General features: G+C 34.7%; 1 protein-coding gene across 6 annotated transcripts in view; it reads left to right on the top strand.

The window, feature by feature from the left end:
* SLIT2 (slit guidance ligand 2) overlaps nt 1-16,500 on the top strand; it is a 265,859-nt gene that overhangs the window by 110,588 nt on the left and 138,771 nt on the right. The window lies entirely within an intron of this gene.

Raw genomic sequence — 16,500 nt, 5'->3', positions numbered from 1 at the left:
ATTTTTGGAAGTTGGTAATCTAGAATTTTTGCAGAAAAGGAGAATGTGTTTGTGTGTGTCCACTTACACATATATCTAAATGCATATATAAACACACCTATATATGCTCACCATTTTTAACACGTGGAGCAAGACTTTTTGCCTATATCAAGTTATTTATCAGTTTCATAAAAAACTTCATTATTTCTGTGGTTTGTGTGGCTAAATGAAACAAATGATCCCAGTTTTTAGACAAATAGATTAGCAATCCAAAATACCCCTTTGGGATCTGTAGATCCTCAGGCTTAGTCTGTGGGTGAACAATGACACATTTGAATGAGGAGTGATGTGTTTGAAACATATTTGGTAATCCCCAGTGGTGGATACTCAGGAGCATAACTGGTCCTGGTAAAAGTTGGGGAAGCCATTGGGTTCCTTAGCTTCCTGTTGTCTGTGCTTCTGTCCCAAGTACTGTGTTCCTAATACCTCTGTCTCTGAGTGCTGGAAAATGTTAAATGAGATTGAGAAAGTGGCTGGCAGTACTACACTGTTTCTAATGAGTCTTGTATATCACTTCTTAGATTCCCTGATCAAGTTGCAGAGACCCTTTCCTCTTTAATAATTAGTTCAGTCTATATTCAACATTCAGCATGACTGGATTATAGAAATAAACATATAGTAAACTACAAGAAACCTCTGCATAGGGAGTTTTGAGAAATAATAATGTTTGCGTATGTGATGGACTTTCCCAAACTGTCTCTTTTTGGTACTTAGAAGAAATTTGCAGTTAAAATTCTGCTGTAATTGTTTTTTAATTTATGCCAGTAATTTTCAGGTGCCAGGATAAGAGGTGCTTAAAGAATTACAAAGGAAAAGTAAAGGCAAATACTTGCTATTGTATAAGAACAGACATGAATGTAAACAATGCTATTAAAAAATCCAGTATGTTTGTGCACACAGGAGGTTTCATTGCCAAAGAATTTCATGTTCAATTTTCATTTTCTTTTTCTTTTAAATCAGATACTTTGATCAAAGCAGGCGGATTGCCAAATAGCTTTTTATCTTATAACAGAAAAAATAATGTAAAATATGAAGTAATTAAATTTGAAGCACCTTGTAATGAGATAAAGAACTGTATTCAAGAGGTGCTGTGAAATGAATTAATTATTCATGTTTGTGGGATACTTACACTGCCTTATGTGGCAGGTATTTGTGTTCTGTAAGGTCAATGTCAATTATGATAAAAGTTGCCAACTCTTTTTTGTTTCAGGTATTTAATTTTGGGGGGTTTTCCCTCTGTTTTTATAACAGTATTGCAGAGGGTTGGTTTGAAAAAAAGAAGTCAAATAGAAGAGAATCTTTCATAATAATACGTATTAAAATTCCAACTTCTTTTTTTATAAAGTATTTTAATGTAATTTTACTTTCCTCACCAATTCATCTGTAAACCACGATTTCATAAAATAAAGGTATGATTTTTTTGTTTCATTGGTACTACTTCAATTGTTTGAATGGTAGTGTGTCTGAGAGGACTTTTAAGATGCTACATAGCCATCTGTACAGTATTTCACTGAACCTGCCCTCCTGCCTCAGTGGCCAATGAAAGTTAACAATATTATGATTAGGTTATATCTAATAAACCTACTGTTTTGTTAAGTAACAATACTCTTGAGAGTTGTGATGAACAGTCTTTTGAGACTGTTCAGAATAACTGTACCACAGCCATGTTGTCTCCATTTAGATACACTCCTTCTGTAGTATGACAGTATTTTTTCCTAGGGGTACTATTGCTGGCTCTGCTTGGAAGGCTTTGGATCCACAGAAGCAGCCCCACACCAGAGTGGGCAATCTTCATAATCTAGGTTTTGTATAGGAGCTTCTTGAACAGTATTTCAGTGTCAAATCGACTGGAAACCATTGAACCTTTCAGATGTAATGCTCTGCTAGTTTTAATTCTACACTTCTATGAACAGTGTAGGTATTTAGTCAAACATCATATACTAAACCCCAAAGATATTATATTGTTTTGTATTGGCACTTGGCTGCTTAAGGTTTAGACATTTTGGCTATTTTGTAAACAAGTAAAAACAAAGAATCTAAATTACATTATTGATGTAAGGATGATGAGGCAGCAATTACTTAGAGTACTTATTTTTGTATATTCATTTCATTACATTAAGTTAGTTTCTATTGATTTTTGGCAGGGTTGAAAAAGAATAGTTTTAGAAGTGGAGGAGAGAGAAATGAAGGCAAAAGGAGCTTAAGTCTGTGTTCTACTAAATTAGCAGCAGCTTTTGGTTTAAATTGCAGCATTGTAAGTACAAATAGATAGTACTGCTGTCATTACTTAAGAGTTTGTGGTGTTTAAGATGGCATAGAGCTTAAGAAGGAAACATCCCTGAGTTCATGCAAAACAGCATGGCCAAGTAAAACTGCTCAAATATTTTTAAATTGTAGGACAGAAATTTGTGACTTTGTTGTTTTGTTTGAGACTTGTGATTCTTCGTGTTTCAGGTTGAACCAAACACACTTCCTTACTGTTGCTTCTTTCAGCCTCCCTTTAACAATCCCTGTTTTCCTTCTGTTATCTCACAGCTATTCAGTACTGAAAAGATCCTCCTCAGTTGTCTGCAGGAATATATTACATATCACATGTCATATCCCTTGTAGCAAAATGAAGTTCCTGCAGGTATATAAATTGTTCATACTGAAATAGGTAGTACCCACAGATTGTTCTGTCTTGTACTTTCTGTACTTTTGGTAAGTGGTTCTGTACTCATACACAGTGCTATCACTATTTCATTGATTAACTGATGTTTCAAGCTGATTGGGTAAATCTCTCAGATAAGAATTTTAACAAGATTTAATTTAAACTCCAAATTACATTTTCGTACATCATTAAGTACCAGTTGCTATGTAAAATAATTCTGTATTGGGGGTTAATTTGTTTTAAGACTGTGGTTGAGGGAAGTATTACAAGCATAATGCAGTGAAGAATGTTTAATCTTAGATATAATAATCTGTGCTACATCTTTGTGTGCTGATAGAATTTTGTTGGCTTCTTTGCATTTTTACCTGAATTTGCATTTTTTTAGTTGTTGATAAAGTTCTTCTTGCTGCCTAATTTTTGTTATACGTGTTAAACTGCACATAGACCTTGGGCCAGCACTAGAGACTTATCCAGGCACAGCTTTGACAATGACAACTGCATATTGAACTTTTCCATGTTACCCTATGGAGAGGGTCATCCTAGGTTTGAAAGGACAATTTGGCACCTGAGCCTTCAGGGGAGAAGCATTTATGTCAGTTCAGGGGCAAATCTGTGTGTTAAGCAATGGTAACAGCAATAAAAAGTAGGGTTGAATTCCTGACCATCTTTGAGACTTCTGGAACTTCAATTTTTTTACTTCCTCATTACATCTGCCTGAATTTCTCTCTTGCTGTGCATTTGTTAAGTGATGCCAGGCAGTTCTGCCTTCCTTTCAGTTTTGATCTCCAGATACTACTGGATCCACATGAATAAAAAAGCCCTAACATTATTTATAAATAGGAATATTGATCTAAGCAGAAGTGACCTACGTTAGGGTTATATTTGAAATATACAGTGTACAGATGGCTGCATTAGGAATGAAGACCACCCAGAGCAGCGATTTTCAAATACCAATGATTGTCACTGGACCTCATTCAGCCAAGGGGGGAGGAGCTTTAAGGCAAGGCATATTATTAGCAGAATATTAATTTGACCTAAAATGCATAATTCCAAAGCTGTAATGAAGTACCTAAATGATTATTTCTATCCATCTACCAACTCACCTAACAGAAAGGACTATAAACCTTAAACTCATATTTGTACTAATCCAATTCCAGGTGCACACTGCGTATTTTTGTAGTAATAAATATTAAATAGTATATATTTTAAAGAGCAGTGTGTGTCTTAGCATTCTTGGTAGGAAAAAGGAACTCGTAAATTTTAGTCCTGGCACTGATGTTGATTCACGGCATTGCTATGGGCAAGTCACTTAACTTCTGTCTGTGTTTCTTTAGCCATAAAATAGAAATAACAGTGCTTATTTTCTTGCTTCCCACAGGAGTTGAAAAAAATTTTGACATTTTTGTAACTTTTCCGAAAATGTTAATTTAATGTCCTTTTAAGCTTTTGGCTGTATCCAAGATAAATATATCCAATGTTATTTTTAGGGTAATTATTTACAACATATCACAAATCTATTCTGTTTGATATTTTACCGAAGTAATAATCTTTTCATGGTAATAAACCATGGTGTTTTCCTTGTAAACAGGAAAAGTAATTAACTTGAGGGAAAAAATGAACCTATTCGTATTATATGGAAAAAAAATTAAAAAATCAATTTACAGGTATCTACTTCTTTAGATGATAGTACTGTGAAATCAAAAAAGTTTGACCTTACAGATCATTGTGTATGCAAAAAAGAGGAACGCTACCAGTGCATTTTAGAAATTTTTTTTCAGTTGTTCAGCTGAAAGTGGATGAAAATAACATTCTCATTTTTCATACAGATTTTCAAAGGATTGCTTAATGCTTACTTCTTTCCTGAAACATGCATTACTGGTGAAGAGATGAATTTAACTTACAGCTGGATGTGGAGACAGGATCAGGAGGAATATTAGATTATAGAAACTTCATGTGGGTTTTGGGACATGATTACAGTAGCAGTTTGAGGTCTGCATACATAATGTAGAGAGTAAAGGAAGGTATCAGTAAGATGTCACAGATGGTTGTATAAGCAGAGAAGTATTAACAGAGAAGAATTTGGATATTTGAAAATTATATTGGATAGAATGAGAGCTGCAGATGCTTGAGGGAACATGAAAGAATAGCTGGAGCAAGCGAAGTTGCATCTTGAGTGGAAAGCCCTCAAGATGACACCAAATGAGATTACCATAAATGTTGGTCCAAAAAGACGCCACCTGTGTCAAAACTAATAGCTTTATATTGATGTGATATGTAGTCCGTATTCTGCAGGTCAAAAAGTTCCGTAGTGTTATCCATTGACAGGTTGATTTAAGCATAAATAACCTTGTGAGATGGTCCACAGCAACTGAGAGTTAGTTCTTAGTTCTGCATGCTACTAAAACTTGAGAATGTGAGAATAGGAAAATGTGGATCCAGTAACTAAAAACTGGCTTTCCAGGGAACTGACTAGAAGAATACTAACATCATAAGCTTATTGAATTTCAGGAAATAAAATTTTTGCAAATCTTAAAATACACACTGAACAGCAGTCACTGGAAAGAGTGAAAATCACCTTTGTAAAAGGAGTGCATGCATTTTAAGATTTACTAAGCTGAGCACTTCAGGAAATGTACTTCTATAAGATAGTAATTTTATTCTGGGGATAAAAAATGGTAAAGAGAGAGTCAGCATGGCTTGATGAGAAGAGCTCAGTTGACTGGAAAGGCAATCTACTCCATTAGTTTTGAAAGGAAAATGAGGAGGGAGGGGAAGGAAAAGTATTGTGTTCTTATGATTTTATTGTTTACACTAGTTTTCAAAAATGTAAAGATTAGAAAATTTAAATCAGGTTTCAGAAGAGTTGTTACAAATTTTCTTTCTCATGCTTCCCTGTAATAAAGGTTTGGCAAATCATGTCCTGTTACACCTGCACAGATCTAGTCACACAAGTATTGCTGAAAACAATTGTTTCTGTGACAGCAACTATAACAGCAACAGAATGAGAAAGCAAGAGAGTGAATGCTTTTTCTTAACCCTTTTTGTTGCTGTTTAAAACAAATATTTGAACAGTTTTGTAGAAAAGCTTGTGCTAATAAATACTAATGAGTATGTTGTTCTTGCAAGGCTATATTTAGGAGCCTAAAATTAGCTGCTGTGATTAATCCACTATAGGTACTGTGAATCAGAGGAGGAAATCTTGGTTCTGTTGAATTCACTAACAGAAGTTTTGTTGAGTGCATACAATTAAAAGCTTCCAGGATTAGGACACTTAAAAAATATTTTAAAAATTTGAACATTTGATGACACAGTTGCAGAATGTCAAAATCAGTGTGTATTTGAATGTTTTACAGTAGTACCAAGATCTCCTTCATCTGCTGTAGCTTATATTCAGCATTGTACCATAAGGAAGTTAACAATTTTTTGTAGCTCTGAGAATTTCATATTGAAATCACTGAAAACAGGAAACATCTTACTCCAGTGCCAGTCGCCACTGAAGGTAGAAGGAGCTAAATGTTCTAAATTTATCTGTGTCTGGCCTAACTGAAGTGTGAAACTTTAACAACATTGAAAGTTAAATCCTGGTGCCTGAGAGAAATGCATCATTCGGAGTGAAAGGCATGGGAAAATCTGCAAAATTTGCCAATTCTTGCTTAAAGTTCTTGATGTAAATTCATATAATGTTGTCAAAGGTCAGTCTTGATTTTTTCAGGGGAGCCCTAAAGAAAAGTAGGAATGAACTGAAGGGCCTTGCAAGTCCCGCACGCTTTCAGTTTTCCTGTCATTTCATGACTATATGTGGTTCTGAGAAGTTACTTGCATTGAAGTTGACCCATGATGAGAGGAAACCATTTAAAAACAAATCCCAAAATGTTCAAATAATGAGGCTTGAGCATTACTTTGTTCTTCTTCTAATGATATGATAGTAATTCCTAATTAGTAATTTGTAATTAAATAATTTTAATTTATTCTCTGTTAATATGTAATCTGACTTCCAAGGAAAAGACAGCTCAGATGTCTTACTTTCACTATTTGCTTTAAAGTCAATTTATCACAGTTGTGAAACTGGATATAGCAAGAAAAAAAAAAGCAGAGTAATTCAAAATAGACTGATTCTGCAGTTTTTGTTCATAGACAAAATAACAAATTTCATCAAGGGAGGTTTTGTATGTACCAGGATTAAAGATTATATCCTAAGTCTGAGGTGAAATAAAAGTTCATAGAAATGCTTTATCAGTTCTTTTCAGCTAACCTTTAATGTCTATTAGTGTTAGTATTGTAAAATCAAAAGAAAAATGAAAATCTTTTTAAAGAGCTTTTTGTTTTCACTCTCATGAAAAAATGGAAAACAATTGCTCATAGAGCTGTAATGGAATTTGGTTGTTCATGGTAACAGTACCACATACAAAAGATCCATGCAGAATGTAATTTAAACTTAATTTTATGGATGCAGGAAACTGGCCTTTGAAGTGATCTCCATAGAGATTCTATTTGGCAGTCATAATATCTTGTGGAATAGTCGTCTTGATGTCTTGCTTATCTGGTGCCTAAAATTGTGTCTAATTGGGATTTATTTAAATTCTGATGGCATATTACTATCCATAGCATTGTTTGGAATTGTATTTTTTATGACCACACATAATACTTTATTCAAAAATTCCGATCAGTATGTTATTTTCCTTTAGATTAGCTTTGAATCTTTGAAATAGTTAAGAAAATACAATGTTAAAGAGAATACAGATTTTCATAAATTTTCTATGATACTACTTCTGTCTCCATTTTAGAGCATGATTTAAAGCTTTACTTCAAACAGCACTCTTTTGAAATGTGTGTTCTCATGTAATTCAATAACTGTATCCAGTTTTGGACTCCTCATTGGAAAAAGATCCCACTGCAGTGGTTGGAGGCTTGGGCATGAGGCAGAGGGACCTGGGTCTACTTGGCATGGAGAAGAACATGTGAAGGCAGGCCTTATTGCTGTTTGCAACAATGTGATTGCAGGCCTTTTTAACCACCAACACTCTTGGGTAGAGCCCTTCCCAAATCTTCGTTCACGAAGCCTAGCCATGAATGATTGCAGGATGAGAAGACAGAGCCATGCTCTTCTCAGAGCTGCACAGTAATACAAGAGGCAATGGAGAAGTTAAATATATATAATTCTGATTATATAATAGGGGGTGAAAATTCGCCCATGAAGGATGGCTGAATGCTGGAGCAGGTGCCCAGACAGATTGTGGGGGTCTCTTTTCTTGGAGGTATTCCAGGACCAAACTGGATTTGGTCCTGAGCCACCTGATCAGGTTAGACCTGCTTTGAGCAGGGAATTGGACTAGAGACCTCTGAATGTCCCTTTCTGACCAAATTATTCTGTATTTCTATAAGCAGAAATAATAGAAAACGGCATAGAGAATGTGTTAAGTCATCTGACTCATTTCACTGTCAGGTGAGGACTTCTCTTTGCTGAAACTAATTTAAACAGTAGAATATATTTATGTTAGGAAAAATTATATTCTGTGTATGTCTCACAATATACTATGTACTATATACTATGTACATCTCATTAGTATTTCCAAAACTCCTCTCTTTCTGCAGATGATTGCTAGAAACCCATATGGACACATCCTTGCCCATGCTGTTCCTTTTAAAATGAATATTTTTCAGTATCTTCAGAATGTACAGATTCTGCATTTGTTTTGACTGTGGTTGGTAAATCATCTCCATAATAAAATTGACAAGCTATAGAATGAAGAAAGCATATCTATGTGTTGCTTGCCCATTCTCCCCTATGCTATAAGGCCCAAATACTTAAGCATCTTAGTTGTTCAAGGTACAAAGACTGCAGATGCTGTCAGAGTATTTTCTTATAGAAACAAATTCTCGTTTCAAAGTCTGTGCTTTAACTCTTTGAGAGGATTCTTCAACTATTCTACTGCAGAAATTGATTTTATAGACAGTTTTCCTTTATTTCTGCCACATTCAATTTGTGGGCAGTTGCAGAGGCTTTACTAGACCTCCTCTGTGCAACTGTTTATAGGTAAGCAGTTTTACAGATTACTTAAATTATTATGTAACACCTGAAGACAAGAAGAAGTTTGAAGAGAATTGGAACAAATAGAGTCATGGCTGAAGACTAACTTAACAAGGACTATAAAATATTGATTTAAGTAAATAAGTTTTTAAGTACAATTCTGTCTGGACAGATTTGAAATAGAAAGCAAAAGAATAAGAACTGTAAATTTACAAGTGTGTTCTCATAAGATTTTGGAGCAAGATATCTTTAAGCTATTGTAAATGTATCCATCTGCTGTAACATGCTGAATACAAACATGCTGATACATCTTCATTTATAGTAAAACGTTCTATATGACTAAATGATGTAGTTGGCCATGGTTCTGATTCCATGCTCAACAAGTGCAGCACTTCAGTCTTTATTCTTCCTCATTAACTTAAAAACCTATGTGCTGTCATGAGGAAAAATATACCTTAATGGTTCACAGTCTGCGAACTGTTGTTAGTACGGGCTATCATATAATGGTATCAAACTTTAAAATTGTATTTTACAGTGCAGAATCATGATTCTTAAATAATGCATTTCTGTGTTGTTTTGTTTTGGATTTGGGTGTTTTTCCCCCTCCAGGTAATTTCCTTATCTCCAGATACCACTTAGTCACTTTATGACGATACAAGTGTTGCCTGCTCTGAGGTCATAGCAATGCTTTTCCCTACAGTAGCTCACAATAATTACGTATTCAGTGCCTCAGCAAGGACGGATTGAATGATAAGTTTGAGAAGTGCAATGCCTCAATTTCTGCCTTAGAAACTGATGGAGTTTATAGAAATAGGAATATAATCTGGTTAAAAATCTGTGAAATTATGTACTACTGGAATTGATACAGGGAGGCTATAGACTAGGAAATGAGAAAGAAGTTTTGAATCCAAAATTGCAGGTCTCTTCCATTCAATGCAGTAATTGATATGGAAGCACAAAGAAAAGCACAACCTGGGTGTTTTTACCTAATCTTTAATAAAATGTATATGATATTCCTTACTTCCAGTAAATACTCATGTGCCTAAATCTAAATGACCTAATGAGCACTACTCCAGTTAATTCACATATGTGTATAAACAATATAAGTTTGCTGAGCTAGAGAAATAGCTCTGCTCCAGCTTCCAGGGATTGGCAATAAAATGCTTGCTTTGAATACTTGGCATAATACTTTTTCCTGTTCTATGAAAGCATAGCAATACTCAATGCAAACCTATTAGATGATTCTCAGCCTTCTAGTTTTTGGCATCTGGATTCAGGTGGTGAACACTCTGATTCCAGAAGTGAAGGACGAAGGCTTAAGTTACAAAGCTTGACCAGAGCTGCTGCTCAACCAAAGCCTTCCAAGAGCTGCTTGTAATCATTTATGTCCAGTTTCCAAGAAGCACACTGAAAGCCAGATGTAAGATAGCCTCCTAGAGACTAACATGATAAGATAGCTGTTTATCTTCTTTTGCCATGTGCATTCGTAGAGATAAAGATGGGAATGTATTATGCAAAGCAACTTCAAATACAAAATGAAATAAAATCACGTGACTTTTTTTCCTCAGGTAGTTGAAGGACTGAGGTCTTTACAGCTACTTGGAAATCTGTTTCCAGAAGTAATTAATGAAATATTTCACTAATATTGTCTTCTGAGGTGAGAATTCCATCTTAACCTGTAGAAAAACATTATAAATAGCATCTTAAAAATGAAATTTTATTTATTTATTTATTTAGATGTCAAAGCATGTAAATCACTGATGGGAGAGACAGCTCTTTTGTGACTTCACCAGTATATGTATCCATAGATAAAATTTCAGTCTAAGAGGAACATGAGTCCTGTCTCAGTCGATATTTTCACTTCTGAAGGTTCTTTAACGTCTTCCAGGTTTTTTTAAGAAATATTATTTTGTGTTTGTCAAATCCAACTTTTCCAGTGCCTTCTACCTACGAAGATGTCCTATGAGGAATGATGTAAATTTTAGATATACTAATAATTTATAGAAAAGCCTTATTTATATGTTGAGAAATTGTTATGCCATATTTAAAAGCCTTTTCTAGTCTCTATAAACATCATTAAATAGGCTGTATATAATTAAACAATTTATATAATTCCAAGGCATGGTTTTTTTCTGTGAAAAAGAGTGGGTTTTATTATCCTGTTAAGGTCCCCTTTGTTAGTCAGCCATTGGGCAAGTTAAGTGGCTTTCACACATAACTGATCCTTGGAAGAGGGGCAGAAGAGAACTTGCCAGGGTCTTAATAGCTTTAATTATAGATACCACTGACCTGTGGCTTTACAATAACTTTATATTTTGTCTTCCTTCTCTTGCCTAGTCTTTTTGCTTTAAATTCAGCTGTAAATTCTCTGAAATAGTGGACTTTTTGCTTTCCTGGTAGATTTGTGCGGTGTGGAACACAGTAAAAGAAGGTCTGTTTAGGGTTATGAAGGGTTAGATAGAAATAGGAATGGTTGCATAATAGCTGGGGCATGGAAGAAATTTCTGGGTGCCTACTCAGTGTGCCAGGATGACTTCTTAATTATTGTGAATTTACTAATGATGGTTTCTCCATAGTATTGATACACACTATCCAGAAAGACACAAGTGTTGTGTGCCCAGAGGGCTCAGGAAGGGAATAAAATCAACAGGAAAATGCTTCCAACACAGTAGAGCTTCTGTGAGGATAAAGTCATTAATGTTTTAAACACATTTGATGATTAGCAGATAAGGGGCATGATGTAAGTGTGAAGTAATAACATATGTATGTGTATTCATAATGTAAAATACATTAGCACAGTTCTGTTTCCATTAACTGTCTTATGTGTGTTAAATATTTTCCATGGGGAAATTAATCCTCATTTCCATTTTGCACTGGCATGAAATTTTTAAATTTTATTTAAAGTAGGATCTGATGAGTATTCTCTTCCTGAATTAAAACCTTTGATTTTAAATAGTAAAGTAAATCCATGTGGAATATTATTTTTGGAGAATAAAAGTAAAGACTTTTAATAATAGCCAGGAAAGGATGTTAAAAGTCTTACAGTTATTTTTAGGGACAACTCTTTGTAATAAGGAAAATAATACTAAAAATGTTGTGTAATTTAATATGGAAATTTATAGTTTGACTCAGTAGGAATTTGTTAGAGATTTCCATGCTACCTCCTTTCATTCCCACTTTGATATATGAGGAGGCATTTTAACAGCTTGGAGGGCCATTCTGACATCTACACTTACGTGGTTTCCATGGAAAATTTTGCAAGGGAATGCATGTGCTTTCCCCCATTTTCCCTTCCTCTCATTCATCCTTGGGGAAAGGAGAAGGGAAATCTCAATGGCACGGTGAAATGTAAAATTGTGGCTTATTTTAGGGAACAATGTGAATTTTGCAAGACTTTCTCCACTTACAAGATCTTCAGCTTTTTGAAGACAGTGCTGAGGGCTTCCAAGCATCATCCAAAGATCTGTTACTTCTGAAAGCCTGGTATCCCTGGTCCTGTCGTTTTCCATCTCTTGCCTGAGAAGTTCCCTGGGAGCTTAAAAACCACAACCCTGCTCTCAAAGACTCCTTTTTGTCTGTTTTGTGGTCCACAGCAGCCTCTCAGCAGCTGTTTCAGGATAAGTCTGTGCCTCTCTCCCTTGGACGTGTTTGTTTGTGAATGTTTCCCATGCTTCCCTTTTAGATTCCTTTAAACAAATTGAGGAAACTTGAATTTACTTTCAGTCAGGCACTTCCATGAGATGTAATCTCAGCTTCAAGGAGAAAAATCTGAAATGTGGTATACTTGCCTCTTCCTAGCAAACTTTGGGCTCCTGGAGAAAATGTCAATGGAGCCCTAATGTTCTCTTGAAATGGAGTTTTGATGAATGACATTGATTATATCATCATAAAAATACTGGAGTTGGATTGTTTCCCAAAGGTTTATTGTGACAGTGGCAGGCATCTGATGTCTTAATGCTTTGAATAACTCCCACAGTTTACTCTGAATACATCAGCATCTAATAAGAGCTATGGTTTGGACAGGTCTCTATTTTATAGTTGATGCAAATAATATGTGCAAGGTCCCTGCTGATTACACGTGTAGGCAATTTAACTGTGGTCACTGTTGACGCATAATCGTACTTTGTTCAGTGTTTTTCTCAGGTGTTTTGAGCTGGTCAATATTTGTCTAATCTCTGCCATTTTGGAAGCCAGATTCAAGCACAGCTTGGTTTTAGTTCAACACCAAGAGCTCATAGAATTCTGATTTAGATACTCAGCACTTTCAAGAGTTGTGTGGTGGGTGGTGGTTCAGATGTTGTCCGTTCAAGATCATTTTCCAGGTAGAAGAGACTTTAACCACTAGAGCTAATAAATTCAAATGTTGGGGCACAGATCTGTTTTTAAATTTGGCATTGTAGATGCAGGCTTTCATTAACTATACGTGCCAGGAAGGTAGTTCTCTATCTTCTGATTTTCTTTTCAGCCCTTCTACTCAACCCTTTTTATAGCCTGTGGGAGGCAGGGGATCTCCCATATTTGAGCCCTTTTACAAGTTACTAAAAAATTAAAAACTTTTAAAAATACTATTCAGTTCTGGTTTGTGCTGCAACATCTTAACTGTTAGAGCTGGTGGACTGTCTCGTATTGATTTGAAACATGTATTTTTCAGTCTAACTTTTAATTTCTGTTTCTGAGCCAATTTTTATGAAACTGTTCAGTCAATATTAAGTAAATATATATACTGGCATAAGATATGATTCTAATTTAACTAAATAAAATCTTATATAAGTAATTAGGCTAATTATCAATGGCTTTAGAGGTTTGAGTTGGTTTTTGTAGGGTTTTTTTTCAGAGTTGTTCAGTAAAATGGTACCTCATGTCTAAGAGTCAAGCACAAAATTGTATGATGAAAAAATCTCCTGTGACTCAAACTCTCACCATATTGCACTTCACAGAGTCATTAATTAATTAATTAATTAAATTCTTGAGTGGAAATTCCTTTTTCAGAGAAGCAGATTCATGCTGTTCCCTCTTCTTCACCCTCAATTGCATCTTAAAAAAACTCAGTGTTTCTTGGTGTTATAGAGCTCTTTAAAATAGATTGGAGTTAAAGAGTGAATTTTTTTAATATTTCCTGAATTTTTGAAATAGAAAACCATATCAAAATCATGTAGAAAATATTTACATAGAATTTTTGAATAACATGTCATCTCCTATAAATTAAGTTTAAATAAAAATAAATCTGAAGCCTTCTGTAGTTTGCTAGATTGGAAATGTTTAAAGAATTTGATATTAATGTTTGGAAACTGCTTTTATTTAGTATTTCAAAACTTTTTCCTCTTTACATATGTGTACATGCTGTCCTTGTAATCACTATCAAACCTCAAACCTAACTTAATTTTTAGGGTATTTTTCCTAATTTCTAGCAGTTCAAACTTCATTAACTGTATTTACTTAATTAAACTGTATTTAATTTATTAGAAATTGAATCCTCTAGGTCAGCACTTGCTAGGCTGGCTGCTGCTGCTTGATGCTGGAGTAAATTTGCAGTTTAAAATGTTTTAGCAGAAATACACTTAGGTTGAATTATGTGGGAAACAGGGATGTGACTGAGCAGACAGAAAGGTGAGATCAGAAAACTTGATTGCAGTTTGTCTCTAAGCCCCTGCATGTTAAAAGGTTATGATTAAGTTAATCTAAAGGAATGTTTGTGACTTTTTATTCTCTTTGTTGGAGAGGTGCTAAGTACAGAAACCAAAAGTATTGATTGCCAGTCTTTCCATTTGTTTCAAGTTGTGTATTTTTTCTAAAGATTTCAAAAATAAAAATGATAAATAGATGAGTTTTTTTCTACTGTAGACAGGAAAGAGAAGGTCTGATAAGCATCTTGTGATTCAGTAATGCAGTACATCAAATCTGCCACAGGCAAAAATTGATGTGAAGGGATCTGAAATTCCTCTTGGTGTAGTTTCATATTTCTTTTTGTGTTTTTGGTAGAACTTGCAAATGCCCTCGTGGCACATATGACACATCTTTGCTCTCATTTCAAAACTCTTCATTGCTTTGCTTCTCAGATGCTGGACTGATCACTCTTACCAGAATCCAGAAGAAATTTTTTTTAGTGTTTTGCTATTGGTATCCCATCAAAGCTTGTGTCAAAGAAACGTGTCAAAGGATAAAGTTAGAATTTGGAGTTCCATTATTGCCTTTTGTGCATATTTGTCATTTGTATTTCTCTGACAACTTCAGAAAGATGACTTTAAAAATTCTGTTGTTTTTCTTTAGAAATATCTCTATGGACATATGTGTTGAAATTAGACTTGCTTTATTGTGAAGTAGAATATCCTTGACAGTTGTTGAATGTGTTAACATGACTCTGGTTATTGCTTTCATTTTCCTTCTCTCTTATAAATAATCAGTGTGCTTCAGGATGGAACTAGTTGCAAGGAATAAGATGTATGCCCACTGTTGCCAGCCTCATGGGATAGAGATCTGGTCACAAGGCAGAGCTCAGTTTAAACCATCACGTGGCTTCTGATGTTGCATTTGAAATGTGAGGGCAATTAGTTTAACATTGTGCAGATACAAGGGGTAATTACGCCTTGCAGTACTGCTGAAATCTCCAAAGAGTTTTCATACTAGTATCCTGAAAAGTTGATTGCTAACATGTAATAAGTAACAAAAGAATTATACATAGGAAAACAATAATTATTGAAAAAACCCCTCATAAATTTTCTTTATGATATTTACTCATCACCTCTCTGTGAAATAACTTCCTATTGCTTGTTGGAACAGGAAATTGGGCTGCATTTGCTCTAAAAAGCTGCTGGTTACCCATAAAGTATATTCACACAATTGTTATAATATTTGCAGCATGAAACATAATACTTGTGCAAGTGACCATGAAGACATGGTTGTTGAATAGCGGATTTTCAATTTTATTTATTCGGTTGTGTGACACTGTACAATGCTATTGACGTTCGGATAAATAGGCTAAGCCTGCCTGGTGGTGAGCTGCGTGAGATGGATTTAGCATCCCCCAGTAATGGAGGTGCCTGCTGTAATAGTTGCCCTGATTTAAATCTAAACCCAGTAAGCAACACAGAGAAATAATCCGTTAAAGAATGCCTGTTCTTTAAAGAACTTTATTTATTCTCCTCTCATTCAAGAATTGCTCTTATTGGCAAATTGATACTGATGTTAAATCGTGCGTGAATTAAAACATTTTTCACATGTTCATTAGAAATGGTACTAGCACTTCAAAACCTAAATGGAAAGGTAGAAGTTTGCACAAATTGCCCTATGCTGACAGTCCTGTTGGTCCGAGGACATTCTGTTCATTGTCCTTTAAATCATGATAATCAGGACTGATTCTTTCCAGGAGCTGGTGAATTGTGCTACTTAACCATATTATGTAAGTTACTAGATATTGCCAAAATAACTTCATAAAATATAAGATGTTTCTTTAAAGAATACCACATGCTATGGTAATGGAATGGGTTCATTAAATTAATTAAATTTGCAGTAACTGAACTTCAACTTCTTGTGGCTTTCAGTAATCAAAACATCTGTATCTAGGCCATGATATCTATTAAATTCAGATAAAACAAATATTCCTCCTAAATCACAAATTTCTCCTATATTTATCTCTTTTACTTTTACCGTAATATATGGGAAATATGTAATATTTCACATTACAATAAAAAAGGTCTGTTCTTTTAAAAAGCCATCTATTTGCTTATTACATCTTGAATTTGATGTTTCAGGTAATTGTCAAACTCTTAGTTCCATGCCAGTAAGA

Source organism: Lepidothrix coronata, unplaced genomic scaffold (assembly GCF_001604755.1).
Source record: "Lepidothrix coronata isolate B3197 unplaced genomic scaffold, Lepidothrix_coronata-1.0 Scaffold0, whole genome shotgun sequence".
In the NCBI taxonomy this organism is placed as follows: domain Eukaryota; kingdom Metazoa; phylum Chordata; class Aves; order Passeriformes; family Pipridae; genus Lepidothrix; species Lepidothrix coronata.
This window is presented reverse-complemented; position numbering and strand designations above follow the sequence as displayed.